Raw genomic sequence first — 27,100 nt, forward strand, 5'->3', positions numbered from 1 at the left:
CAATGTTTCTACTGATTTCTGTGAGCATAAGATATATGCATACATCCTCCTGTATATGCTTATTTTGAGTGAATGTGAAGGGTCATCAAGATGTTTTTGGAAAACTATGTGGGTATCTTTTCAGGGTGGAAGAGTTGGTGTTGTTTGTTTTGCTTTGGATGCTTTTTGTTCATTTGCCCTTTCTACCCTTGTGTGGAGGTGGCTTGAACTATGCACTTACCTTGAACAAAGAAATTTGTTAAAAAAACTGGCTATTTTGCAGCTTGGTATCCTGGAGTACTGGTTGCCTTGAAAGGAGAATTATTTATTGAGAATCCAAATGGATTTTCCCTAGATGAGAATAACTCTTCGTGTCTTCTGTCCTGAATTAGATAAAGCTTTTTAGATTACCTTTGAATGTCCATACGTCACTTGCTAATGAGGTATCTCTGCTGACTGACAGGTACTGGGAAGCCTCCTACTGTCTGGTACCTTCTTCCTGTGCACTGTAGTTACAAAGAGAGTAAAAACAGCACTACCTAGTTTCCCTTTCAGCTAGGTTGAATGCATTCCACTCAGATACACTGAAACAAAATCTCCTGTAGGTACCTCCTATATTTTTGATAGGCAGTTTCTTAGATTTGTACAAGTATTTCTATTAGGGTGAATATAGCTTGAGATAAGCGCATAAGGTGATTTTAAATTGTTTCAGTGTTTAATTCATGACCATAGGTCTTTACTCTGTTGATGTGTGGGAATACGTCAGAGCAAAGTGGTTTGCATCCCCCCCTCTCCTGTTTATAGCTCTCGGAATGGGTGGAGTAACTTACACATTAATAAAGCTGCAGATCTGAACAGCTCAACTCTGCCAGCACATGCTGCTCAACAGGAGGAATGTAGCAATATTTTTTGCTCAGATTGGTACTTAGAGGCCTGCTGTATTTTAGATAACTGACACACTTTTACATATGATTAATATAAGTAACTCATCAGATTTCTGTCAGTTTTTCCAAAGAAGTGAAGATATTTGAATGTGTATAGGTAGAAATGTCTCGGGTATTTTGCTTTCCCTCAAGAACTGTTGTCCCTCTTTAGCTGAACACAGACAATCTGGTGTCAGAAACTCAACAAATATCATGGAATGAAAACATTCACTACAGAGAGATATCCTGCTAGTGAAGCCCATTCAGAAAAATCTGAAAGATTGAGTTCAGTCCTTAGTGGGCTTGAGACAACCTATGCTCATGTCTAAACAATATTCATTGCACATTCTTCTTAGTATCAATCTTCACTTGCTTTACTTCTTACAAAGCTACTTACTTATTTGTGGATATTATTTGTGCGCAAATATTCCATGTTAATATGAAATTCCAGGCAGACTTATTGATGCTGACCTCTGGCATTGATATCATCCTGTGCATGATGCTTTTTGAAGAAAAATAGAAGCAGGAAGAAAGGACATTCAACTCTCTGCACAGTAATCAATATATACACCTTGGGTATGAAGCAACTCTTAAATAAGAGGTAGTGTAGGCCTTGTTTTATATAGAACCTTTAGTCCACAATGCTGATTGAGTACCAATTTAGATGAATACTGTAAAGAATTGTGAGTGATCTGAGCTGCAAATGAGATCTGCTGAATGTTGCCCAATTTTTCACCATTTATCCAGTCAATAATAAATGAAGTTATATGAGTCAGGTGGTAATTAGGAATAGACATATTCATTTTTCCTTATTTAGAATTTTCTTGAATGTTGTAGGGTTTATGGTTGATTCAGTTACTGGATTTATGTTGTTCTTAGGAGGGGCTGCAAGATAGAGAAAGGAATAAGTAACAGGGTGAGACATAACTTCTTTATTTTCTGTTTACAAATAAACAAAACTAATAAAGCATTCTCCCATTCCTTAAATTGGTCTGCATTATAGGATTTTATGTACTACTTCCTGCTATGTGCCTAACAAATCATTCCTAAGACCAATTATTCCTACATATACCTGAAAAAAAACAAACCCTCCAGGAGACAGCTATGCCTCACTTTCTTTTTTTTTTTTTTTTTTTTTTTTTGCTATACTTGTATTTTTGGTATTTCAGAAGCTCTGTTTGCTCAAAGAGAACAGCACCTATCAAATAGAACTTCAAAACAGTTTAAAGTATTTTTCTTCCTGTTTCATTAAAACTGTAGTCTGCAACTATGTAGAAAATGTCACTTGAAGTGTGAAAGCAGAAAATATTGTCTTGAACTGTGCATAATGCATTGGCCAGGTTCTCAAAACCAGTTAACAGGGATTATCTCATCTTTAAAACTTGAATGATCTGGCTGAGGAGGTTTAGATTTGATTTTCTCTCTTTTTTCTTCCCCTAAATTCAGTTTGCAGTGTTCATAGAGTGCATTCATGTTCCTCTAAATGGCACAGCACTCGGGTTATATTCTTTTGCACCTTAGTTGCTAGTAAGCCAGTTAACATTTTTGTTAATGGATCTGTTCTGTTAATCCCATGATGGGAGATTGAATGTGTGTCTGCCTTGGGGGAAAGACTGAAGATGTGGAAGATATAAAGTAAGGAGGTTCTCAGAAACAAGGAAGAGGGAAATATTTCCAGCTTTTTCTGTTGCTAAAGGAAGGAGAATCTGTGATAGGTGATCTTAGTACTGTGTCTTACGTTAGTAGACTAAGCAGCAGGTGGCCAGGAACGATGGTACTCATAAACAACTTGTTCTTTGCTGCTCAACAGAGGGCAGTTTGGCAGTGTTGAGACTGAGTAGTCATTGATCTACTAGAGAACAGCAAAAAAATGTATTACTGTAAGTATCTGTTGAAAGGCAGCAATTATATCAATGGCAAATTTGTTCAAAGCCTGTAAATTGAAGTTGGATCATAGAAAACATTGTACCGAGGGCATAACATCAAGGATTAAAAAGTCTTAAATCTTCATCTGCCTTGCTTACCAAAGGGTTGTGTCAACATCATAAGATTTCATAAGAATCAGTAGATTTTTTCTATTTGCAGGGAGGTTGAAGGAGATTCAAAGTACTGTTTAAATCTGGTTTCCAGTATTTTAGGCTAAGGAAAAATGTTTGCATTTTATTTTAGCCTAATTTTGCTAATAAAAGTTTAATATAATGAAATTTGGCCATCCTGTGCCAAATAACTTGTCACAGCCATGCCTGACAGAAGTTTATTTTCAAGTAACAGTTACACTGAACACAAAGGGAGAATAAATGCAATGCTGTTATGTGAGTTCAACAGTCAGGTATTCTGAATGGCCTGTCTGCAAGCTGGTGAGCATGTGTACTTGCTGTCTGCATCTGCATGGCACACAGCAGGCAGAAGGACAAGCAGAAGAGAAACCGAGAGACTTTTTGGAGAGTGCTGCAGTGTTGGTATGGAAAGCTGCTGAAGACCAGGAGAAAGAATCCTACATGTAATTAGGGCCTACTGTTAAGGTAGGGAAGTGTGAGGTTTTCAGACAAAAAATCAGCAAAAGTGAGGTTTCACAAGTTAAATAGAAATTAAATTCTTACATAACACTGACAAGCAGTGCTCCTGTGTTTGAATATAAACCTACTGAACTTACCTTTAAGTCCTGAAACTAAAAGTGACTGTTTTGTTGTCCGAGTAAAAAATAAAAATACTCAAATATGAAGTTAATAAGTTAAAATTTTCAAAGGAAAAAAAAAAAAAGAAAACCTCCCAGAAAGATGCATCAATAATGCAATGAGTTATGACTAGCAATGTAGTAAGGAAATCTGAACAAACCTCTCTGATCTTCATCCATATTTTTATCCTGACAGTGTTCCTTTAAAGAGTGGCTTTTCTAACAAGTCTGCAGAAAGCCTGCTGTGAGGAGAGGGTGAGCACAGAGCAAAAGTTAGGGCCAATGTATCCTTCTGTGTTACAGAAAGACAGATTTACGGTTTGAGGTTTGTCCTTATCAGGTTGATCTGTTTTGTAGATTGAGTATTAGAATGTCTAGCTCTGGACAAAGCCTTACCCTGCTGAGAACATTAAAATGTCATAGGGTTTAATATAGAGTAATTGGAGAGAACTCTACCCAAGAAGGAGACAAAGTGAAATTCCTAAAACAGATTTTAAGACTGCTGTGAACCCTTTTTGTCTGTCTTGAATAAGTGTGTTCCACTTTAATGAGATTATTCTGAGGCTCCCATCAGGTTTTATGCACAATTTTCTGCTGGTTTTCCCACAAAGCCTTCTTTCTGTTTTTCAATATAATTTCCTTTCTATTGGGTTAACAGTAATGTCTTTATACCTGATCAAATGTAGTCAAGTTAACTGACAGGCAAATTATTATAAACAATTATTGTCTTGATTTATATATTTCAATTCTATCAAGATTTATTTTATTGTTTGACTGCCTATTCAAGTTTCTTAGTCGCCTTCCCTTTCCCCCATCCCAGGCTATTCGCAGTTTTACATTTTAGGGGTATTACTTCCCTGCTGCATCCTATCATTCTGTGTCAGGAAAAAGGAACTGGAAACTGTTCAGGAGGGAGGCAAATAGGAGAAGAGTAAAGGCAAGCTATAACTTAGCAGCATTTGCATACCCCATAAAGCTCAATTCAACCAAGTCCACTCCCTGTTGTTATGAAAGAAAAATAACGCACATCTTAATTTTGTACTTCGGCTATTGTTAGTCCCAAGAGAAAAGGGGTTATTGTAGTTCCAGTTTAGTGGATATACGTAAAGCTTCTACTCATCTTGTGCATAAAAACTTATAACCCATGCAGTTGGGACTGCTTATTTATTTCTTATTAATTCATTTCAGTCTTTATAAGTCAACTGAGCATTCAGCATTTGTAAAGTGATTCTGGAAAATTATTTTGCATAAGTAATAGTAAACACTGGCATTGCTTCCTGGCAGAGAATGAAAAAGATTCATATAATTCCCAGTGGCCTAATGAGCAGAAACAGGGGCAGGAGCCATGAATAGCTCACTGGCTGAAATTTGGCAGCAGGAAAAGCCACAGCGATCAGCTGTGCCTTCACTAGCAGGCATCTTCTGAATCAGTGGGAATTACGCATTGTGAGGCATAGAGTGGCACAGAGGGAAGATCTAGCAGACAAATTTGAAGCAGAGGGAGGCAAAGAAAGAAGAAAACCTCATACCTGGAAAACAAAATTAGCTGTAAACAATGTTTTGCTTTCTCCTATTAATTTATCAAGATTTTTAATGATGCCAAGAAGTTTTATATTCTGTGAAGCACTTTAACAAGCTTCTAAAGTACGCTTAAGATTTTACAGCCTGTGCAAATTCAGTGCTGCTAGGTCTGCCAAGTTCTTGCTGTTTAAATGGGACCCCATTACTTCAAACAACTTCACTGTCAGCCATTACACAAGAAATTCTTCCTCTTTCTCTTGTTTGTTTTTAAGTAAATCCAGTTTCAACTTAATTGTAATTAGGATTTTAATCTTCGAAAATCAGCAAGTGAGCCAATGAAAGAACTCAAAACATAAATAACAGTGGTAATCAGATACCAAAAATAAAATACAAGAAACAAAATCTCATTAAGTAATGAACTGACATAATTTTCTCATTTCTCTTTTTGTTTCACAACAGCTAGATTGTCAGATGACTCATCTGCTTTGATTTGAAATAAGATGGCTGTCTGTAGATTCACTTATTTGTATTGTTGCCTTCTTGTCACTGGGAATTAGGGAGGCTTTCAGAAAGTTGTACAACTTTGAAGAATTTACAGTAGCTATTAGGTGGTTGGGATACTTCACAGATGATGTTATCATTTCAGTGTTTGTGCTATGATCCAAAAACCTTTGCAGAGAATACTTGTATTTCCATTGACTGCAGAAAACTTTGCATCAGCTTTTCAGAAAGCTTTGACTTACTCTCCTAATGTCAGACCCAGAATAAGGTTCTTCAGCCCTTCTTCCATATGCTGTTTGTTGCGTCTACAGAATGCTCTTACACCAGATCTGAAAGAAAATAAACAAATGTGTAATTGTAAGCACTTGAATAAGCGCATCTGAGTTGATGTTCTCAATCAAGCTCAAACAAGCCAGGTACTTCCACATGAAGGAGTATTACTACTGTGAGCCAGATCAACAGGGGTGGAGCGAGGGTATAGAATGTATTTCCACCAATGTGAAGTATATTCAGTTCATTGTAATGCCCTATTTGAACCAGTAAAATAGCAAGGTAGAAAAATGATTCCTGTATTAATTCTGCCATGATTTCAAAAGGAAATATCAGTGATATTTTTGGTAATTTCAAGAGCATTTGCCTAATGAGTATTAATGAAATAAAGAATAAAAAAAAATAAACTGAGCCTGGTATTGTTAAGGTAAAAATATTGAATAGAATTAAGATAAAAATAGTGAATAGAATGGGGAACGGGATTAAATAGTGAATAAAAAAGAGTAAAGAAAAATCAAACTCTGTTATAGGGGGTTTTACACGACCCTGCAACCCAGGTGATTGTTTCATGTAATTCTGTAGTTCTTTTTACCAATAATAAACAACTATATTATAAAATACATGGCCGTGCACATAACTACCACAAAAACCACAGGAAAGCTCATTAGAAATTACTGTGAACATTTAAAAAAAGAAAAAAAACACCCCTACTTTTCTGCTATCTGCACATGGTAGTCATCCTGGCTCGGTGAGCTCATTAGACAAACAAAGTGGTTTTGTCTGATCATGGTGTAAATGATACTCTACAGGGACTTCAACCAGTGTGTGAAGCCCATGTTCTTCTCATGGAGTGGGTAAGAACCCTTCCTCACTCCCCCCCCCTCCCCCACCCCCACCACTCTACATGCCACACTAGCACCCTTCAGTTTTCCGTTTCTTGATATCGCAGAGTGTGAAGATGGTTACTAAATGCAAGTACAAGATAATGGCAAATGTGTTCATAGATTAATTTTTATAATAGTGCTATCTTGATTTATAAGAAAGGGAGTTATGTTTAGCTGGATCAATTAATTAAACACTTCAATTTGATTTCCAAATCGCTGCCAAAAAACTGTGGAAGATTTTCTCAAAGGATTGCTTTGTTTCTTACAAAGGAGTTCTTTGCAGCTTTCTTGGACTCCTTAGGATACCATCCTTAAAAAATCTGCTCTCCCCCCTCCAGCTGCTCTGTAAGACTGCCTATTAGAAATTGAAATGCTACAGATAACCAAACCAAACATTTGAGACCATAAAGAGATCAGTAGCATTTGAAGCAAGTTTGGCCAAATTTTCAATATTAAGGCAGCATGGGGTCATGCAAAATTGCTTAGAAAACCATAATTTATCTATTAAAATCAGAAGGAGGTGCGGAGGCATTTCCATGGGCAGCTATTCTGTGTTATGTGTAACACAGCGTTATGTGTTAATTGCAGTAAAGATATGGAACCATTAGAGGTACATGGGTTATGTTTGCTAAATCTGTAAAGACACCAAGCTGGCAGGGAGTGCAGTCTGCTGTGTTGATGCAGGGAAAATAGACCGTGGATTGTTTAGGTCCCTTTTGATTCATTGATTACCATTCAAGGAGAAAAGGTTGGGATGCAATTTTAGATCATGTCTTACAGTAAGCTTTGTATTTGGTAGTGTCTATGTAAAAATGAAGTCAAACCCAGCAATGAACCATGGTTAACAAATATAAAGCACAGTATCTTCTCTCTTTTGTGAAGTAAAGCTGTTCATGTGAAGAAGGTATGTTCCTTTCATTTAGAAGAATATTGAAAATCTAGGTGATGCTATGGGTTGCTGAGTCATACCTAGCAGCTAGCTAGAGACCACAAATGAGGTCAGAGAAATTTATTTTAACTTGTGCAGTCAGTCAATGCATCTTTAAAATAACAGCCACTGTCTAGATTTTGTCTGTGTTGCAGTACAGAACTCTTAGCTGTTAAAAAACAGTGTTGAACTGTATAAGCCATATGGTAAATTCTAGTAGAAAAACCTTTAAATATTTGCATCCTGAAAATAACTAGAGTCTCATTGTTTGTTGAATGTATTTAATCACAACAGCATAAAAATACCCTTAAGGATAAATATCAAAAGATCAAATGCCACTGTAATGTAAGCAGTGGCAGTACCTCAGTGCGGAACTATTTTTCTCTTTCTTTGTTGGTGTCTCTAAATTCATCATCAGGAGCATTTTGTGGGGAAGAAATATTATATATAAAAACAAGTCTGAAATTCTTCTGCAAAATGCAGTGAGCACAACCTTTCTGAGATACCTGCAGTGTTAATCGTACTTTTCACAGCCACCTTACTCAAAGACTAAATCTATTATTTCTATGGTTTGTTTTTGTTTAGGAAAGCACTGTCACGTAGATCAAACTTCAGCTTTACTTCCTATTTTTATCTCTATCCTCAGAGTTCTGTAGAGATTAATTGTCCTTCATTTGAACATTGGGGGTTTGTTCCTTTTTATAAAATCTTCCTTTTTTATAAACATTATTTTATTAAGTTGATAGGTTTGTATCACAAAATAACAAAGAGAGGCAGCTGAAGAATGGCAAACAGAATAATTAGGAGATCAATAAACAATAAGTTCAGTAATTCACAGGTGATTTAGAAGTGACCTTCCAGAATAAAAAAGCCCAAAGCTGTGTAGGACATACAAATCTAATGATAGTTACTGTGCCAAGAGAATCTGAGTAGGTCGGTAATGTTGATTTAGCTGTCTTAATTGTGTTGAGCACTGCAAGTCACAGAATAAAAGAGCAGTGGTGAGAACAAAAACAGCACACACAGTAAAGAAATACTTATGGAAAAAAAATCTGCGAAAAATGGTAAAAGAGAAATAAAATGAAGTAAGAAGGCAAGGACTGAACACAATAAACTAACATTATGGCAATATTCAATCAACCCCCCCTCCATAATTCCAGTTAAAGTATAAAAAATAATAAATTCATTCTGAAGCGTAGTATTTTAACTGCCTGTATCACTGGCAGTGAGGCTAAAAGCCAGAAATCTTGTGTAATGATGTGAGAAATCACATCTTCAGCCCTTCCAGTACAAGCTTTGATTATGAAGGTGTGAGCTTTTTTATTTATTTTATTGTATTTTTAGGTCAGGTACAAAAAAACCCCCCAACAACTTGTGCATTTATGTAATTTTCCTGTAACACGTTTCCCCAAGATGGACAGCAATATTGTTTGATTTTCTGTTAATTTTTCAGGTGACTCTGTCTTACATGTGTAGGAAAGGCTTTCACTCCACTTATGGTATTTAATATGTAATGTTCAAAAAGGTCCTAATTTATGGGGCATGAAAATATTTAGGGAAGCATAGTGGAGAGATGTGAGATACACGAACCTGTGATTCCATGCACCAGTGTTCATGTGCCATCTTATTTTTTGGTGCTATTCAGATTTAGTGCTTTGTTCAGACACTACTGCTCATACTGGTACATTTCCCTATACCCTGGACAGACTTATTTTATGAGTGAATTGCTGTTCTACTTTTTGACATTTCGGAAATAGAGACAAATGGGGTTTTTGTAAGCCCAACCTCTTCCAGTAAAGCCTACAAAATCTTTCCTGTATCCGTTGTTGAAATGGTGTATTGCTGCACCATCATTAATTTGTGTAGATGTGGTTTATGTATTATACACCTTAGTTGGAGGAAGCTGGGTCCAAACCTGCACCAGCATTAAATTCCCTGTGGGCTGTGCAAACCCAACAGGATACTTGTGCTGTGATAGATTGTTGTCATATGACAGCTTTTGGTGGGGAGGGAGGGAAAAAAAAGGGGGGTGGTAGGGAAGGAGAAAAATCTGGGGGAGGAAGACACTTCAGTTTGGGGATAACAGCATGCATGACAATTTAGCTCTGGTTTGACCTTGCAGGTAGGAACAGCCATCGAGATTTGGCTTAATTGCTGCTGTTCACAGTGCATGGCTAGGAGTCAGCAGTACTTGACTAAGTAAGCTGTATTAAAAATTGCTTACAGCACAGATAGTTGGGAAATTATGAAATATTTGACAACAGAATGGAAAGAGAGAACAAGTTACTGAATTATGGTTTTATTCCAAATTGTTTTCTGGTGATAAGTTTGAAGAAACCTCAGCAGAAAGAAAACAAGGGAATAGGAAGATGATGTCAGCCTGGAAACATAAAAAATAAATTAGTAAAGCTTCACTTGTTTTTGTTTCTTGTCTTAGACAAATAGTACCAGGCGACGACTACTGTGTTCCCAGCTTCACATTCTAGTAAAACAGCACATTTCTTCTCATTTCAGATGACATTTTATGTTAAGCCTATGACAGTTTAATTTTAGTTAACCACAGCTAGCGGTGTGAACATACAAAGAAAGCAGGCAGTACACATTCATTGACTGTATATGTAAATGAAGTAATCCATTGTGTTGGGTCATTGGGGAGGGCACTGATTATTAAAAACAAAAGAAGTTCTTCCCCTACCGCTCTGAAAATCTTTCTGCCTGACTGGCACTTATAAAACATTTTTTCTGTACTTAAGCAAAACTACCTTGAGGCTGTGACAAATTGAAATGATAGAAGTCTGAAATATTAAGTCATAATTCTGTTGTTGATTCAAAGTTCCAAGTGTACACCTGTTAACTGACTTTATTCTGATGTTTAACCACCTTTTCAATGTTCCTTTCCTTTTGTTAGTTTTCAGATGTGCCACTGTTGTCTGAACACATTGTAGTTACCTTCTTGTTGTTTTCAGAGATGGTTAGGCTGTTGTGTGTGGTACTGACTCAGTTAACTAGAGAAATGGAGGTTCTGGAGTACACTTTACTCCTGAAAATTCTGTTGTGCTATAGGAATGATTAATTTTTACTATTTTTTGATTACTATCTACCACTGCAAGTGCTTTATCCAATATTCATCTTACTGAAATGCCAGTAACAGCCTCCTCTAATTATGGGGTAGAGGTACATAGAGTTTTTTCCTTAAATTATGTGTGAGATCCTTTGTAACTTCTAAGAAACCTATTGAGCATGAATGTCTGCCAAGATCTGTAATGATTTAACACTGACTGTTTTCAGTCATCTATAATACAGATACATGCAGATACCTTCCACAAATACCTAATGTGGAATTCCTGCATGGAGTGCTGCTGTGTGTTGACTTGGTTTTGCTGGTCCAAATCATATTCATTATTCCATAAACGCTTTTTAATTTGTCCTTAGGCAAAGAAAGAGTAATATACAGTTTCTCAATAGGTTATTGTAAGATTACAACTTTCTGCTGGGAAACATCATTAATTATAGAAAAAGAAATGAACAGTCTCCATGTACAAAATTAAGAACAAGGAGGGTGGGTGAAAGAAAGGAACAAAAAAGATAAAAGGATATTTAAATACCCTCCACATTTACTATCGCTTTTCTCCCTCCACTGAGTTAGACAGAGCATAACTGCATAGATTTCATGGGACTGCTTTAAGAAAAATTAAGACCAGCAGAATAAGGGGGTCGCTTTGAGGAAAAGCTTGGTATTTTTGCAAAATAAAATATCATTCTAAAAACATATATATATTAAATAATGCTATTTCACTCAAAAGAATCCCTTCAGTCAGTTTTATTCATGCTTGGCATCCTGTGCTGAAATTAGTTCTCTGGAATCAGTTATTAAAATCTGTGTAAAGGCTCTCATTAACTTTGTATTGTGCCCTGCAAATGGGTCTCTTAAATGTATAGGCTGTTCAGCAAATGCTTGGCATCTTAAAAATAATAAACTAGTCATTAGAAACATGCAATAATATTGTTATAACAATATGATTGTTGTAATGCATATAATTTACTGGGCACTCTATACATATGAGCATTACATTTGTGTGGCATAATCAAAGTCAATGAGAGCCTTCCCTTTGATTTCAATAGGCTTTGAATCAGGCTTTTAGAAAAGTACCATTAGCTGTCAGATGTGTTTTTGAGACCATATGTATCAATCTGATTAATTAGTAGCAATCTAAAATGTTTTCATGAATGGTTTCTTCAAATTCAGGCTTGCATAAAGAACACTGTAATATCTCATTGTTGTGGTTCCTTGCACAGCCCTTTTAAGTTCCCGTTAATTCCCATTTGATAGTAAATTTAACCTCCCTACCAAAGTAATTGATTAAATAACAGGGATCATAATGAAATTCCAGTAATACTTTCTGCATGCAAAGCTGAAAAGGGAATAATTACTGTCAAAGAAACTTCTGGATTAATCTTTGTCAGATTCTACTTCTTTCTTTATAAACTAAGAATTCTTTTATTCTTCTAAACATCTCCAGTTCTGTTGTACCGTGTAAATATAAAGATGCTCTTTTATTATTTCCTTTTTATAGTGATCTCTATGTGAGAGACGACATAGAGATGATCCTGACATTAGTGCATTCCTTTCCAAAAACAAAGTACCAACAGCAGGACTTACTTTTTCTTCTGGCAGAGCTTTTAATATGTTGGAGATTAACTGTGTTGTCCCAGTGTTAGGGCTGAAAGGGAAGTGCAGTTTAAGTTTACATAATGCTGACATTAGTGTACACTAACATCAGCATTCATTGTGTGAGCATTATTTTAGATAAGCTAGAGCTCTGCAGATTTAAATAGTTCTACATATTTTCAATTCAATGAGTTACTGTGTTGCAATTCCCCCTTTGAAATGTGATCTGAAAGATATCAAATGAGAAAAACAGATATTTTGATTAGAAATAATTTTTGCAGAGATATGATCTTATTACTAATTGGAGTAATGAATTCTGTAGATTTCTTCATCCTATTTCAGCTTGCTAAGAAGCATGAAGTTTTATCTTCATCAATGAGTTTTCCTTTAAAGAAGCTATATAAAAATTGATTACAGTGAGTACTGTATCTTTGCCATTAAGAAAGATAGGTTTGTTTTCATCATAAAAAAATAACTAGATTTTTATTAACTGTTTTCTCAAATCCCAGAGTCTGATCATGTTTTCCATTTACTTATATTTTAGGGATTTACAGTCATCTAGAAAATGAGCCTTTTTTAAGTGCTGAGTTAGGCTAATAATCTTTGATTGCAAAGTCTGTCCTTGAATACTGAATATTAGTTTTCTTCCATTGATATGTTATCACTTAATATTATGTGTATATATGCTTGTTTCCATGAGTCTTTGATTGGATTATTTTTACATGAGTGAAGGTGTTACAAATTAAATTTCTCAAAGGGTACATTTTTGTTGAGTAATGATGTTTAGGCATACTAAATTATGGCGGGTTTTGCAGAAATTTATTATAAAAACTTGACAAATATACGCATTAAATTTGCCGGTGTCTGAGTGCAGGGTACTTAACATCTCTTCAAAAGAACTGAAGGACTGAGGTGAAACATAAAGTAAGATTATAAAGTAACACAAAGTAAGGATGGGATTTTCCTAATCGAATTCTTCTGTGGAGAAAGTAAAATTTTGAGAGTAAAACAGCTTTGGAGAAGACAATCTTTCTATATAAATTTTATTTTTTGGCATATAACACGTCCTCTTTTTTTCCCTCCCCCACCCACTCCTTGCCACCCTCCAAGTTCCTTGAAAGCACAGGAAAAACCTCTTGTTATTTACTGTTACTTTTAGTGCTTTCTCCAGGTATGATGTGGTTCCACACCGTGGTTTCCCTCTTGACTCTCCTTTCCTATCCCATCCCCATCTGACTTTGGGAGTTACTTGGATTGTTTCTTCATCCTATCCACTTTAATATTCGTCTTCATCTCCATTCAATACCTGTACATACCAATGTTTTCAGAGCCAGATACTGTCACAGAAACTATAGTAATTTAACTTAGTCTTCTGACATCCTTGTCATGCCACCTCTGTGGGCTTCCTGGCTTCAGGCTTCTCAAAGGCATCCCTTCTTTATGGAGAAGGGATAAGAGTGAGACTTCATCTTCTTAGCTAGGTTTCAGCATGGAAGTTGCTTCTCTGTAATATCAACACACACTTCCACAGTCACACTGTGTAAACAGAATTTTGGCCATCATGGAGGCAGACTAAGTTTTAAAAATATATTTGCATAGACTTTGCTTACAGCTTGTCATACATAATATCACCTCAGAGAAATATGCCTTCATAGGGATCTTCAAAGATCCTTATTTTTGATAAGGTGGTTTATAAAATAGCCTAGAATATTTTTGTTACTGTGTGCCTCATCTTTTCACCTTCTTTTCATCATTCCTCCAGCTGATGGATAGATATCTGTGTGCTTGGCAAATGCTCCAGGCGTTTTCTGCTGATTTTGAGCAGTTTAAGTGTTGTATGTACATTTTCCACTTTCCCCGTGAATACAAACTGCAACATATCCTCACAAACCTTCACTCTTCTCCTCCTTTCATAATATTGCATGTAATAAATAGCTAGGCCCTGCAGTCTATTTATGGAAAGAAAAAGAAAGCCTCTCAGTGGGACATCAGTGTCAGTTTTTTACGGAGTTTTCAGAACGTCATTTTCTTGGCATAAATGTTACCATAATTAAGTATTTTCCATGCAGCAAAATTGATTCTCCATTCTGTAGCTTATAAACTTAAGCATTGCTTTGAGGATCCACACTCATCTGCAAAGCACTGTTGTCTGTTTTACTCAGCATGCTCCATTTTCATGTTACTAATAGATCCTGCTTTTTTTTAAGAAGGGGGGGGAAGGCTATTGAAATATAATCAGAGACTATGTGGGTTGTTGTTGTCTTAATTCTATCCTAATTACATTGTTGGCATCCAGATGACTCACACTGAATCTAAAAACCACACAATGTTAATAGACATAATTCACTCATAGGTTGCTCCCTCTCCCAGGCATGTATACAAAGAATGCAGGATTAGTCCCACAAAACTTTATGCAGGTGATCTATCTCTTGGTGTACAGATTAAAAGCTACTATGATGACATGAATCTGTATATTTTACTTTGCCAAAAAAAAAAATAATCAATTAATTAGGTTTGGCCTATAGCTTGCACTCATTTTGTATGTTGCATCATCTGCATGCATTTCTAAACAATGCTGTCTCAGTACAGTTTTCATATTATATGATATGCCAGATCTCCCAAGCTAAACAGTACTAGGCAAATCTTGTTCTTAGAAGTTTCTAAAACCACTTCTAGTATAATAACTACTGACATAAAGTAATCTGATCGGGATAGGAGACAAAAAGGTGATGGTTGCCGATTCCTTGTAATAACTGGACTAGTTTTACGTTCTTGTAAGGGACCTGGAAAAGAGAAAGGAGAAAAGAGATTATTTGTGTATGTACATTCCCATGTATTTTGCACAATTCTGTGTTTTCAGTGTGTTTACTGGTCTAAGTAAAACACATATGTCTACATTGAGCAGTTACTTGAAATCTGACATTTGTGTTAGAAAGTAGGGTGTGACTAAAAGTATTCTCAAGTATGGTGTACTGATTCCAGTTGGTTGAAATAATTTGACTTTCTTCCCTCCTATCCCCCTGACCCTGCAAATAGTATATTGAAAATAGTTTTAATTATTTCACACCTGAAAAAGAAAAGCAAGGGGAAACACAAGGATGTTTTTGTTTGTCTGTTATCTGTTGGTTCGTTTAATTATGCATTTCTAGCTCACAATTGCCTAGGTAACTGAGTCCTAAAAATCTCATTAATGCAAACTGTGGGAAGAGAGGAACCGTTTAACTGCTACCTGGTTCTTTAGCTGAGTCAGATGAAAGAGCTGTACTTACCAGCTGACTGCCAGTTCTTCAGACTGTTTCAATAGGTGAAATTTCCATTGTTGTTGGCTCTGCTTGCGTTTACTATTTTTACTATTAGGAAAAAAATGCTTTCTTCTGCTTGAGGTTTTAATGATATATGTGGCACAATATTGATAAGTTCCTTTCAAAGATGAAGTCTACTGTCCTTCTTACGCTAAATGTTCAAGAAATACATTTCTGCTCACTGTATCACCCATCCAGTCTGTATCCCTTGGGCAGAGGAATACACGTGTCTTCAAAGACCAGCAATGATAATTAAAATATCCATGATTTTCTTATTTGATATAAGATCTTGTGAAGGGGAATCCCAGAGGAAAGACTTTATCATGAATTTGCAACTGTTTGTTGGTCTGCTGTGAGAAACGAAAGACCAGTATTCTTACCCTTTTCGTAGATGTAAAAAATAAGAGCAGTTTCAATTTTTCTTTGCTGGTTTAGACTGAACCAAATGGGACCTTGCAAAAACTATTACTTGACTACTTACAAAAAGTCAGAATACCAAGATTAAAGGAAAGAAAAATGAAGGAGGAGAAAGTATTCTTGTGACCTAATGAGACCCAAATGCAGAACAGCAAACAGAGACGACAGTGGGGGGAAATTCTACCCTCAGAGGGTAAATTTGCAGTAAATGTAAACCATCCACCATTGTTTGGTCTTGCCAATCAGTCAAGAAAACTTGTTGCCAGTAAGGAATGATTATAGCTTTAGTTCCATGATTACTCCTCTTTGCTGGAGAGTGTTCATTAGGAGGAACATTACTATTCCATTCTTTCTTTTAGCACTGTAGGATGTTACTTGATTATTTTTTTTAACTGTTGAGTTGGTGGAGGGAAATTTGAGAATTCAGTCTAAGGAGGTCTGTGATTGTTGTTCTTTTTAATTAAATGCTTTCAAAATGCCCTGAAGTCAAGAGGATTCTTTTTGTCCAATCTCCCTCATTTTCTAACAAACTATTAAAACTAGTCTTGCTTCTAGGCTTGTGAAGCACCATGGGTGGGAAAGCCAATTACATCAATATTTTATTTTTAAAAATAGCGTGTATTTTTCCCCCCATTGAGACCTGTTACTTTTCCAGCAGCATTCAATACAATAGAGTACTGTTAAATATACCATTGGCATACAATCAACCACCATTTATTTTACTGTTGAGTGATTTGTTAACAGTAGATAGAAACCATTCGATACCATTGACAAACAGCAGACAGTCCATAGTTTTGAATTTCTGTAAGACTATTTTTGTAATGAATGGAGACTTAATTTCAGCTCTGTTTTCTTGTGGGTGCCAGACAGAATTGTGCAGAGCAGAACAACAGCTTTATTTATTAAGCCTTGCAATGCAGTTTTGTTTAATTACTGCTGACTTGTCAGACAATAGTCAATGACCTTCATCACACAAGGTGAAACAACAACTCTCATCTGATTCCTCCTAGCCAAACATCTTTCAAGAAAAACACTGTATTGCCTAATTGATTACTAAATATCTTACAAACTACTAGCGTTTTAGAGGCCTTTAGGATCCACCTGTGTTTTGGATATAGAAATTTCCCATTCTATCACAATATTCTGGCAAAAAATTAAAGGCATTGTGGAGTTTTTAGTCATACCTGCGTTAGGAGACTCAAGGGTCCACTCTGAAGTGTTGATGTTGTGCAAAAAATTTATTCTTACTAATGATTTTCTGAGATCAGACCAAGTGTTGTGTAATTTATTCCATCCACGTTCTGTAACACAAAAGGTATGAAGCACATACTGCAGATAGGTTGCCCTGGCATACCAATGCACATCTGGCACACAAGTTTTGGGTGCCTTTCTTATTTGTTAGCTAGCAACCAGTGTTGCTCAAATAGGTGAGGAAGAAAAAGCAGGCAGTAATACAGTTGGAGAGTTCTTGTGTACTGTAAGCTGTATACTAGAATCTTACGTATTGTCATGCAGAGTAGCATCAGTGACTTCTCTGCAATTATCATTCCCATCTCCAGACTCGAGCATGTTCCATAGCAACTTGAATTTACTAAAATATCCTCCATTCCAGTTCATGAAGAGGTGCTCCCAGCAAGGTCTGGACATTCTTTTAGAATTTATTTTGTTGAATAAGTGTCAGTAGACCTTTGTAAATGTCCTTAGGCAGTTTAGAGAGTAAGTTGATGACACTGCCATTATCATTCAGCCTCAGTAATAAGAGCTTCTTCTCATTTCATTCTTCTTGAAAAACTTTAGTCCTTTTCCTGTTAGGGGTATGACAATAAAAAGATACAGATACTGTTGACAAAGACCAGCTCTGAACCTATGAAACCATGAGTACCTTAATAAAAGACCTAAAAAGAATAGCACATGGCTGGAAATGAGTTTGTTTTCCTTAAAAAGAAAAGGTATGCCAGCTGTTCAGAATGCAGACCTATATAAGCATCCTAAATGGAAAACAGCTTATTAATTCATAGATATTGAAGATTTATGTTCTACAGATAATGATAAAATGGGATTTCCACCCACCCAGTGATTGTTTTAGGACTTTTTCAAGATGACAACTACGAGCATAGTTACTTAAATGGAGAGACAAATGTCCTCTGATGCACTGCAACAAGGAGAAGCAGGATAGTATGATCAAAAGCTGTAGGACAAACAGAAAACCTTAGTAATGCTGAGCTAGCATAAGTGTTGCCACAAACAAAAGCTATTACAAAGAAACTTTAAGTTTTAATAGTACTGCCTAAAGGAATATTTAATCAAATAAAAAGGTTATTGAGCCTGTAACCATAACAATGTGAGAGTCCATTATAAAACAGAATAATTTTATCCTCTGGAAACACCAGTGTTATTTCAAATTCCTGTTATTTCAAAAAGTCCTCTTTTGTAACAAGAAACAGAATTTAAACACACTATTAGAACGTGATCTGATTACATTTTTTAACACCTGCTTCTTCAGGTTATTAAATGAATTACATTGACTGTTGAACTTTTCAGGAATAATATTTGTTTCCTGAAGAAACAAGCTAACAAGGCTTGGCCTGCATGCTCTGAAATGTCACCACAGGGAGCTTACGATCAAAGAATGCTCACCATCAAAATTTGGTCAGCTTTAGTAGCTGAAGAATTTTGGAGTATGTGACCACCCTGAAGGGCATGCTGGCTTCACTAGAAAGACATAGTTGTCAAAGATTAGATTTTATTTCAGTAAATTTATGGCCTATGTACTTAGTTGGAGGCTCTGTGACAGAGTTAGTGGCCCACTGAAAGTTATGTACTAAAATCTTTAGCTACAAAACATGAAAAATCTCAAATGCAAACCAAACAAAGGAAATATCTTGTCCTTTGAATCAAAAAGCATATAAAAGAAATTGTCCTCTAAACTGTTGAACAAATGGAACAATGCATGCAACTAGGATTGTAAGTGGTGTTGAATGATCTTTGTTTCACTCTTCATATAGTTATAAAAAGAAAAGTTAACTATTTCACATGTCTATTCCTGAAACCCAGTAGTCTTCAGGAATAACAGCTTCTCCAGCTGAAATAGCAGGACAGAGTAGGTAGCCCTAACTAACTAACACATATTGTTTATCCACATAGGGATTATCCACAAAGCAAACGTGAAGACTGTAATATATCTGAGAAAATTAGAAAAACACCAAGGAGATAAATGGAAAAATAATAACTGCATTTGGTAAACAGCCTGTTGGGATCTCTTGATTTTACACAAGCACAATACAATTAATAATTTCCTGAAGCAAGGAGTATGCAGAGCTAGACTGGCCCCTCTACAAAATAAACATAAAATAAAGGACAGGCAACCTGGGATTCTCACAGTGAAATTTTCTGGCTCAGGTGACTGATTATCCTGCATAGCAAGAGCCACCTGTGTATATCTTGCTATATGTTAAGGAGCTAAAGAAATCTTCATATAACCTCTAGGTCCTAACTTTACCTTAGGCCTCTATCCACAAACTTCAAGAGCCAAAAATCACTCACTGCTCACTGCCATTCAGGGCTTAATCATTCTCAAGGTAGACTTAGAACTCAGGGAGAGGGGAGGGAGGGTGTGGCCTTATTTGCAGGATATTTTATGTCCTCTGAGTCTATAGGCATTTTATTTTATATATATATATGTGTTTGTACCTCCCAGTTTGTCCCTGTTGTACTTACTAACTTCTGACAGTAGGAGCTGACTTAAATGAGAGTGAGATCCTAAAAACTTATGACAGGAATTGAGAGGTAAAACTACTCTTCCTAAATATTTTCAGGTAATTTTGTTTTGTGAAAGCTTTGGCAAAGACAAGCAGGTACTCAAGATGCAAATGTTAAGAGTGGAAAATCCTTGTACGGCCTAAGTAGTATCTTCCAAAGAGATGGAAGGCACTTTGAGAGGTAGCTGTGGTAGTGGGGAGTTATCTGCTGGGGAAATGCCCACAGTGAGTCACAGACATTGAAATATAGTTCTGTGGAACCTATAGAGGACGATTCAGATCCTCTTGAAATGCAGTTTCTGTTACAAAATATTGAGTTGGTTTGGAAATCGAGGTGTAGTGTTACAGTCAGGTTGCGTAAAATATAAGACAAGGCAGCTTTAACATGAGCACAGCTGCACTATTAAAAACATGCTGGTGCATTGTTCACTACTGCGAGCAGTAAGAGATGACCTTGTGACACAGCTGCTGGACTCCGGGTGTATTGTTGGGTTTCAGTATGACTATGGGAAGCTGCAGCTTGGTGTTCATTTGGGACCAAAACTTTTTCACCATATGTGTGTCTACATACTTTTTATCCATAAAAAGTGAACTATTTAATGAAACAATTCCAAAGATTCTTGGACGGTTACTCTTTTCACAATATATATCTTTTTTTTTTTTCCTTTCTCTCCTATGGGCAATATTGGGAAGGACCAGGAACTCTTTTCATCATAGTTGGGGTAAAATGAGGTAATCAGGCTAGGGGAACTTAATGCACCAGGGCATCACTGGTGTAAGTTCTCCAGACAGGCAGCAGGTTTAGGGAGAGCCTGTCATTTTATTAAAAAAATAAATCAAACAAACCAAAACAAACAAAAAAACCCTAACCAAACAAAAAAAACCCACAAAAAAGAGTGCCCATCCCCTGACAAAACAAAGCAACACCCTAAACACAAACAAACAAACAAAAGAAAAACCCTTTACAAAAAAAAAACAAAAAAAACAAACAGCACCTACCCCACCAAGAAACAAACCCTGGTGTGGCTATGGTTTGGTTGTGGAGAATAATTGTAATTGTATAGGCCATGTTGCTTAACTGAAGTATTTATTAATTGAACTGGGGAGAAGAACAAGCTGAATAGAACTGTAGGTCAGTCTCACTGGACCTGCAAAGAGAAGGAATGAATGTTGCTGGATTGCTTACTGGAAAATCTGAAAGCCTCATTGCAACAGAATGATTGGAAAGCCTACTGGTGAGATGGTCTTGAGCTACAGAACTACATTTCATCTGTTATCATATGCTGTTTTGTTTGTGACAAACATTGTACTTTCAAAAGAAAATGAAACAAAAAATGGCCTGCTTTAGACTTTTCCATGGTTTTCTTCTCAGGGTCCAGTTAAAAGTAGAATCTTTTCCTATTTGTTTTTTCATTTAAGAATATCATAGAATCATATAAGAGTTAGGGTTGGAAAGAACCTTAAGATCATCTACTTTCAACCCTCCTGCCACACGCAGGGACACTTTACCCTAGACCTTGTCATTCAAGACTGTCCAACCTGGCCTGGTATGCTGCATGGATGGAGCATTTACCAGTTCTTTGGGCAACCTGTTCCAGTGCCTTACCACCCTCACAGTAAAGAACTTCTTCCTTATATCTAACCTGAGCTTCCCCTGTTTTAGTTTAAGCCTATATCCTGGTATAAGTAACTGGGAAAACAAAAATTGACAAAACATCAATGAAAAATACCCCTGATCCCTTTTGTCTGGATGGGAGTTTATAACCAGCTCCATTTAGCTCATACCTACTGTTTCTCATTCATTTCTGCTCTCTGTTTAGAGTCTAACAGATTTTTTTTCATACTGATGCTTTGTCTGATATACTTTCCATGCCTCATTCACTTGCCATCATTTTTCAGCTGTAACAGCTTATTTTTTTTCTCTTCTTGATCTCTGCCTCTAAATATCTTTCTCCCTATGTCATTATTTAAGCTGTGCGAATACATTACCAACTAGTGAGCTTAAGGTTTTATTCAGATTTCACTTAAAATGAAGGTTTTATTTAAAAGTTTGTGGAAATAAGCACTTAAAATTAAATATTTAAACATGACATTTCAATGTGATATCTACACTTAGGGCCTTAGAAATGGCAATGAACTGGCTGGGATGGGGGGGGTGATCTGTATATAAGATTATTATTTGTAAAACTACAGTATTATTTATTCTTCATGTATCATTTTGGACCAGAGGTGAAAACTTTGTTTTAGAGAGGTTGTGAAATTTTCAAATACATTTTAATTTCTTGAATGATGCATACAAATACTATAATTATCTTAAAAATTTTAAAAATACTTGTTGCAGTTTAATAAATGAAGTAATTTCTTCCCCCACCAAATAAAAAACAAAGGTTAAAAAATAAGAGCTTTTTTGGAAGTAAGCACTTTGATTGTGGGGTTCTTTGTTTGTTTGTTTGAATAAAATAGGGAGTATTAGTTGTTTCTAAACCACTGTTATTTTCTCTTTCTCTCTCAAACTAACCTTCGGCTGAATTGCAACGTATGATCAATGTTGCCACGCAGCAGTCAGTTCTTCCAAAGTTCTCACTGACATTTCCAATTGATCTGCTTATTGTAAGGGCAGGGAAGTGCAGGTGCTAAAGGGCAGGGAAGTGAAGGTGCTAAACTGCAACATTACCTCCATGCAATGCAGTACTGAATTAAGAAAATACTTATAAGGCTATCCCTCAGTATTAGATGAAAGCAAGAAAATTCTTTCTCCTCATCTAATGTTGGCTTTCCCAGGAAAAAAAAAATAATAAAAATTATTGAGCCCTGCGAACAACCAAAATGCCTTCAGTATGCAACATACCCCTCACAGAGGATCATACCGGCTGTATTCTGAGTCTTAAATTCATTTAGATATCTTCTTGTTGTGCTAGTTTTACAAAATTTTTTAAAAAGGTTGGACCTGAATGAGTGGAAAGAGCTGGATTTTTGGTTTGGTTTGGTTTGTGGTTTGTAGGGGTTTTTTTTTTTTTGTTGGTTTTGATGGCTTTTTTGGTGGTTTATTTTGTTTGGGTTTTATTTTTTCCTTTTATTTTTGTTGTTGTTTTAACTATCTTTCTTAAGTCAGTCCAAACTTTTCTCCATTTTTCTTGCATCAGTAAGATAACTGGTTTAAGTTGAGCAACAATCAGAAGTGAAAGGAACCTTTTTGATAACCTAAGTTGCCCCGAAGGTGCACTCCTTTTCTTCATTCATTTTTCCTCTGTGCAAGATGGCCTACTCACTGAAGTGCCATTGGGCATATCATAGTGACTTAGTATCAGAGGCAGCAAATTCCTTGTCAAAAGTACCATACTTATCTGCAACAAGCCAAGTCCATTCATAAAGCTGTAGAAACTGTGTGGCTTATTCTTAAATACCTTTAGTAAAGGACAGAGACAGGGATTCTTTAGGCAGTATCTGAACTTGTGGAAAATTTATACGAGTTACTGAGCGATTTGATACACAAAACAAAAGTTATTCCCCTCTGCTGTGAACCTGCTAAACATATAAATAATTTCAAAGAGTTTTTTAATATCATTATTCTTTCTTCTTTTTGTGAGAACTCCTAATGCAGCTTGATTAATATATGCTTATCTTTGTTGGTTAAATGGAATGCAAACAACTTCTAGCCTATACTTGTATCTGAAGGGGGCCTATAAAGATGCAGGAGAGGGACTCTTCATGAGGGACTGTAGCAATAAGACAAGGGGTAAAGGGTTTAAACTGAAACAGGGGAAGTTCAGGTTATATATAAGAGGAAGTTCTTTACTGGAAGGGTGGTGAGGCACTGGAACGGGTTTCCCAAAGAACTGGTAAATGCCCCATCTGTGGCAGTGTTCAAGGCCAGGCTGGACAGAGTCTTGGGTGACATGGTCTAGCGTAAGGCATCCCTGCCCATGGCAGGAGGGTTGGAACTAGATGATCTTAAGGTCCTTTTCAACCCTAACCATTCTGATTCTATGCCTGGTGCCATTTTTATGAATCAATCTGTTCAATATATGCAACACACTATTTGGTAAATATTAGCTATCTGTTTCTGTGTTGGTTTGTTCTTGAATATCTTCCTGATGCTAGGTAATCTGCAATTTTTTTCTTTACTATATGGATCCAGTCATAGAATGTTGCACCTACTTACATGCCTTTTATGAGCGTACGAGTGACCTCACATAATGGCGCTTCATTATGTGTGACATGTTTGTAAACTTTAGTTAACACAGTACAAAACTTAAATTTAGAAGTTGATCTTACTGCATTTGAGAATTTGTATAGTGAAAAGCAGGTTGAACAAGAGCTTGAACAAGAAAACTTGAGTATTTTTGAGGCTGGGGAACACTTTTCTGGCAAGGAAAGCCAGTTTTCACTGCTTTGTATCTCTTGAATATGTAAAATGTCTAGAATAGGATGTGTCAATTCTGTCCAACAAGTTTAATATTAACAGTGTAAACCATTAAATGTACTAGCTGAGATTATAATACAGTCACTGTTGTCAGATAAAAATTATGCTTAATGGGTAAATTTCCTGAGAATGGAAATGGTAGATATAGTAACTAAGCGGGACACCTTTAGCAATATATGATCTTTAGTTTCATCATACTCTTTCATTATTTTCCCTATAATTAGAATTTTAATCCATGTATTTGTTCCTTTTAAAAACATATTAACATTGCAAGGCATTCCTACTGATTTATTGATTTATTATGTGTATCATGAATGACTCCTGAGGAGCATAATAATGAAGGAAAATGTTATTTAATTCTATACAGTTGGGGATGAAGCCAATACTGTGCATCTTTGTTATGAGAAGACCTATTTCTTCTTATACCAATGTCACCTCAGAAAGCTCCTCATCTGCTATGAGAAGAGAGATTATTAGAAATGAGAACTGGCAGTACTTGGCTTTTCAAGGCTTTGATATTTCTTGTAATTATTCCTTCCAAATTTCTATGTGCAGTGCAACTTCAGCAGAAATCCTGTTTGCCTTGTTAGTGTGATAACAATTTATAAAACAAGTTGTTTCCTTCAATTGTTGGAATAAAAGTGCTATTAGATATTTAAACAAGATAGCTTATGATTCTTTTTATTCTTTTATTTTGGAAACAGAAGACATTGGCAGATATCTTCATGTGGTGTTCCATTACGCATGAGTTTTAACAGATGTACTTAAACTTTAATCAAATGGAAAATCTAATCTTCCTGTCTACATATAATTTTTTTTCATAGTCATTGTCAAGATCTTCATGGTTTGGGATGGGGAGAATATTTAAAAAAAGAAAAATAAAACCTACAGAGGTAAAATAAAATCCAGTGTGCTACCAGCCAGTGTTATGTTTTTCCTGTTCACTATGTAATTTGGCATTTAACTTTTACAAGAGATGCTACAAGAGATGTTTTAGTAATCATAAATTGCTTTCTCTGGAGTTTTCTGTTAAAAGTAAGGTAAAGTAATAGCATGAAAGCAGCGTATATGTTTTATAAATTATGCTATTTTTTTTCTAAAAAGAGCTGTACTAACCTTCAGTATCAAGTGGCAAAGACAAATTTTCCATATGCCTCGGTTATATGTGTATATATATGCGTATATTATGTATATATACTTTTTTTTTCCTGCAGTTTGCCTTGGATTATAATCACATCAGATGTCCAGACCTTAGGCTGAGGAGATTCTCGAAGGAAAAAGCAGGATGCCACTGGAGCTGATCCAGTGGGTGTTAGTCTTCCTTTTGAGTCAGGCCTTGGCTTGTGGTTCTGAAAGGAAATATCTGAATGAGAGGGAAAATTGAAGTCTATCAGTAAGGAAATTAGCCATGTTGTCATAACCTGAATGCATGTCAGTAGTAGCAGTAGATTAAATTCATCTTAGATGAACCCACACTTTTAAAGAGATTTTTAATTCTGTGTATGAAGGGTTTCCTTTATTTTGATCCAATGATGCATCAGAAGGAATAAAAAACTTAGAATCTCCATTTTAAAAACAAGCTAGGAGGAGAAGCTCATATGCAGGACTCAAGTGTTTATGATAGAGGACAGAGGATTGGGTTTCTCAGAGCTAACCATCTCTCCATCACTCTGCTCATGGAGACTGTCTTTACCATGTAATTGTATACCACAGGTCTCCCTGATTTCCTTGAAGAAACACAAAAACTGCTCACTAGCAGCTGCTAAAAATGTTTGGGTTTTTTTTTAGATCAGTCCCTAAGGTGGCTTTTCCTGCCTTCAAAGATCCAAACACAGGCATGGTGACCTATGCATTCATGATGTACATGAGCTGGCAATGAAAATGTTGGCCTTGCAAAAAATATCTAGATTTTTCATCTTAAAGAAACATATGCGGTAAAACAAGACAGATAATTGTAACATTGTACTATCTGGGTTCAGGCAAGCTCTCTTGAAAATGGATTAAAACTTCGGGAGTTCATCTTCAAATACCTTCTTTAACTAGTTTTCTAGAACTAGTCTTTGAGAGGGAACCTTTATTTGTCACAGATATTACATATGTGAAGTGTGATCCATTAAGATGCTATGTGTATTTTTTATTTAATTTTTTAAATTTAAACTGTAGCTGGTTACATTAGCTCTGGAAATATAATAATAATAATAATAATAATAATAAATTACAAGCAAAAAAATCTTTCCCTGAAGATAAAAGTTTAGTTCTCATCTTTACCACAGCTTTTGCTGGTAATGGTGATAAATCTGCTTGTGTTCACTGTTTCATAAAGTCTATATTTAAGCTCTACATAGAATTCATGTGATTCTGTTAGATGCTCAGATACTATGGCAAAGAGTACAGAGGGCAGCCTCACAGAATGACTGACCTGACAATATATCTGTGAATGGTTGTATGAAGGAAAATATTCATCTCAAATTAAGTGTTTACCTTCATGTAGGGCCTATGTTTCTTAAAAGTACTGAAATTGAGTATAATTTTAGGGTGATTCTTAATACATGAATCAAATTCTCATAGTAAAATTTGACAACACTTCATGAAAATCAGTGTACTGTAGTCAAATAAATTTTCCATTGCATACATGAACCAAGTATCTGCCTTATGTTTAGTGTTTGTGAAATCCTTGAAAGAAGAGGTGAAGCCAAAAGGTAGACATTTTCAGGTAAAACAGGCCCTTATTTTGTGTTATCACAGTGTATGTAGTAATGAGATTTGGAAACTGGAAACAGGTGTCAAATTCCAAACGTGAAAGGGAATAAATTAGGCTATGCCAGCAAAAATTTATGGTTGGGTCAAAGGA

This window comes from Neopsephotus bourkii, unplaced genomic scaffold (assembly GCF_033783945.1).
Source record: "Neopsephotus bourkii isolate Nb327-2 ecotype Australia unplaced genomic scaffold, CSIRO-AGI_Nbou_v1 NB_1279, whole genome shotgun sequence".
In the NCBI taxonomy this organism is placed as follows: domain Eukaryota; kingdom Metazoa; phylum Chordata; class Aves; order Psittaciformes; family Psittacidae; genus Neopsephotus; species Neopsephotus bourkii.